Source organism: Rhinopithecus bieti, unplaced genomic scaffold, assembly GCF_001698545.2.
Source record: "Rhinopithecus bieti isolate Rb0 unplaced genomic scaffold, ASM169854v2 scaffold_6380, whole genome shotgun sequence".
Taxonomy (NCBI): domain Eukaryota; kingdom Metazoa; phylum Chordata; class Mammalia; order Primates; family Cercopithecidae; genus Rhinopithecus; species Rhinopithecus bieti.
Genome location: NW_016806642.1, coordinates 2924700 through 2928801, shown reverse-complemented (window position 1 = coordinate 2928801; position 4102 = coordinate 2924700).

Here is a 4102-nt window from a genome sequence, read left to right as displayed (position 1 = left end):
TTTTCTTTATCTAGTCTACCATTCATGGGCTTTTGCATTGGCTCCATGTCTTTGAGGTATAATAAGTCTTGAAATCAGGTAAGGCTACTCCTCCGACTTCGCTCCTCTAATTTTGTTCATTTTTGAGACAGGGCCTCCCTCTGTTGCCCAGACTGGAGTGAAGTAGCATGATCATGGCTCACTGCAGCCTTGACCTCCCAGGCTCAAGTTTGTTCTTCTTTTTCAAAGTTGTTTTGGCTATTCCAAGTCATTTGCACTTCCATTTGAATTCTAGAATCAAATTATTAATTTTCACGAAGTCCTGCTCCGGAAGTCCATCAGGCTCCTCTTGTGTCCTCCTCCCTGGTCACACCTGGACTTCCTCAAGGCAATAAGCTCTGGCACTGACTTCAGCTTGCTTGCTTCAGGTGTCACTGTCCCTCACTGCCTGATGTCTAGAAACTTCAAAAACACTCTTTCACATATTTTTTTCTTTTGTTGTTATTGTTGTTGTTTCAGGCAGGAAGATAAATTCAATCCCTGCTACTCCACCTTCACTGGAAGCAGACTCATGTTCACATTTTTTGAAGTATCCTTATCTTTTAGATTAACATATTGAGTGATGTACAGATAAAATGATAAGACATCTGGAATTTGCTTTAACATACTACTGACATCTGAAAGTGTGGGGGGCATAGATGAAACACAATTGGCTCCAAGTTGATAAGTGTTCTTACTGGGTGATGGGTAAAATGGGGATGAAAGGGTGGGGGAGAGAGAGAGAGAGAGAGAGAGAGAAAGAAAGTTGGAGTGAGTTTAAAATTTTCCATAAAACAGTTGTCAACATAAAGATCTTGAAACTACTGCCTAGCTCAAGGGATTGTTGTGAGGATTAAATGTGAAATTGTATGTAAATTGCCTAGAACTATGCTTAGAACTTAATGAAGAGTAGCTATTAATACTACATAATTGTATAAAACCAACTACCAAATATATATTAAAGAAGTCTGATAAAAATTTCTCCTGAAAACAGATAACCCTTCAGCTAAAAATGAATGTGGGTCTCTGCTCACCCCAGCACCCTCCTCTTCCCTCTCTTGGTGCTGTCTTTCTACTGTCGCCCTGAGCTCTGGCTGCCTGGACCAAATAAGTCAACACGTCAGCATCAGGAAAGAGGTATTTGGAGAAGGATTGAAGTGACAATTTTAAGCTCATACAAACTTTTGTTCTTTCTCTCTTTATTTCTCCCTCCCTCCCTCCCTCCCTTCTTTCCTTTCCTTTCCTTTCCTTTCCTTTCCTTTCCTTTCCTTTCCTTTCCTTTCCTTTCCATTTTCTTTCTGTGCATTAGTTCCTTCAGGGAGTCTCCCAAACCCACCAGCACTAAATTTGGTACCTTTTCTCTGAATTTCCCTGGCACTCTGTCCCTCGTACTGTCAAAGCACTTAAATAGGGCCTGGTAGCTCTCTAGTTTGGAACCTCTCTCCCAGTTCCTAAGATTTCCTTACATTTATTTCCATATTCTTAGAGCCCAGCACATAGTAGACACTCAAAGCACGCCTGTGGAACTGTTTGACGTCACGGTCCCACCTGCCCATCTTTGCGACCCTCTTCTCTGTGTGCTTTGTTCCTTCCTCTGTGGGCTTTGTTCCTGCCTCTGTGGGCTTTGTTCCTGCCTCTGTGCACAGCCTGCTGGGGTGACGCTTTCCTGTTTGAGAGTCTTGACATTCAGTTTCTGTTTATGTACTTACTCAGGCTCATTATAAGAACTGGTTATCTTTTCTTTTCAATTAATTGCACTGCAATGAAAACTCTGTCTCTCCAATCCTTCTCCAAATACCTCTTGTTGCTGTGTTGAGTTATTTGAGCCAGGCAGTGAGAGCTCAGGAAGACAGGAGAAAGACAGCACCAGGAGAGAGAAGAGGAGAGTGTTGGAGGTGAACAGAGACCGCAGGGGTCTCCTTTCAGGTTGGTCCAGAGCCCCACATTCTCTTAGTATGCACACAAGTAGACTAGGGTGAAAAATTCAATCATGAAAATGAAAGAACTTAGAACCACAAATGTGAGGGCTAGAAGGGGCATCAACATAATTGAACCTTTCATACTTGCTCCAATCACCAAACACACACGTGTACACACATGTGCAAATGCACGGACACACATGCACACACCTTGTCAGTTGGACGTGTCTCTGAAAACTCCTTAGGTCATTGAGGAACAAGAGCACAATTTGGAAACCACCAGCCAAGCTGGGTATTTTTATTTTGAAGAAAGGCACAGAGATGAGTCTGGGATCCAAATCTTACAATTCCTGGTTTCTTTTCTTTCCATTAATTAACCTACACTGCCACCTCTGACCAAAACAACAACGACCATGCTCCATAGATGTGTCTGCATTCTGGATGTCAGAGCCATAGAAATCTTCCCAGTGTGAATCAAATATTAGTAGATGTGTTGCTGGAACAATCACAGCTTTCAAGAATGAATCTGAAAGATTTCAAACTTTCCCCGTAAAAAAAAAAAAAAGGCTACGTGATATCAGATTGAGATGATTTGAAATGCTGAGACTGAGGAGATGAATCTTCTGCTTGGAAGGCCAGAAAGCAACGAAGCCCATTTTGTGTGTGTAAGAGAGAGAAAGTGGTTTTACACCACCATCTAATGGTAGAAAGCAATACTGTAGCCAAAGCTCAAAAACGGTTCATGATTTTTTAATTCAACCAACAAGTATTTATTCTAAAGTCTCCGATTTGTCAGAGCTTACACTAGACACTGGGGACATAGCAAAAGTTAATTACAAAAATCCATATACCAATTTCAGAAATCTCTCTCTCTCTGTTACTCTTACAAGCATCTGTAGTCTGCGGTCTTGACTACCAGGTCCCTCTCTCTCCTGAATCTGTAATCCAAAGTGATTCTCAGACAACTCAGATCCCAGAACATAGAGACCTCTTAAACGCCAAGCACCTGATGTGGACATTTCTGGGGAAGGGGAGGCTTTCACAAATTCTCCCTGAATGATAACCATTCAGTTGCTATCAGTCTGAGAATGCAAATATATGTGCTTCTTGAGTCTTGGAGAATGAGACATCAAGATTCAGGTCATTCTCATGGAATTTTGGAGAAAGATTCTTATGATGGAATAGGACTTTATATGATGTCTTGAAGAGGACAGCCTATGATGCTCAGGGCTCAAAAAGTATCTGACTAATTGGTATATTTCCTTTCCTTCCAATTTATCATGACTACCTTGTAGGGTCTGATCAAGGTCCAGATGGAGAAAATTACAGGGTGAAGAAGGCATCTTTGCTTGATGTCCTGGATTACTTGTAGAGGCCAAGCAATCTGATGCTAAAAGAGTTCTTTCTTTGCCATTGCCTTCGAATTTTTCTGAGTTCAATTTACAGACTAGGGGATAAACCTGAGAAGTTTCTCAGTTTGTAGTGATAAATTCTAATCCTATTATTTTTTCAGGTGCTGGAAGTAACTTGGATAAATCGTTTCATCCCTCTGACTTTCATTTCTGACACTGGAAAAAAATAGAATTCAGAATAATTTGACACAGATAACCAGAAGGTGTGTTATCCTTCTGGAAAAATGTATGCAAAATTTCTTAGAGCTTCAGACAACTCAAACTCTTAGCCTGACCTGAAAATACTAACTCATCAAAGAAAAATGTGGATGACAGTTTCTGGCAAGATGGCACACTCTTTAATTGTGAAGACCTTCCAGGTAAAATATAATCCAATGATGAATTACACACACACAATAAACATAATTTTAATGCATTGTTACACTTATTAAAAAGTGAAGGAAAACTTCTGAGGCTCTAAGAGTTAAATAAATAGTAACGGAAACAATGCACTACAACCTGAGCAGGGAGCTGTAGCAATAAGCAAGTGAGCAGAGGAGGGAGTTATAAATTGGGATTGTCTGGAAATAAATGCTTACATTGTTGCAATCAGCACCTCCAATATAGGTTATTGGATTCTTACAGATTTTATTCCATAAAATGTAGCTCATAACGAAAACAGAAAAACCAAAACCAAAAAACACACAAGGCGTACATGAGAGACAGCAGAAATAATACATGAAAGATTAGACTTTCAAAGACTTCAGATATTGG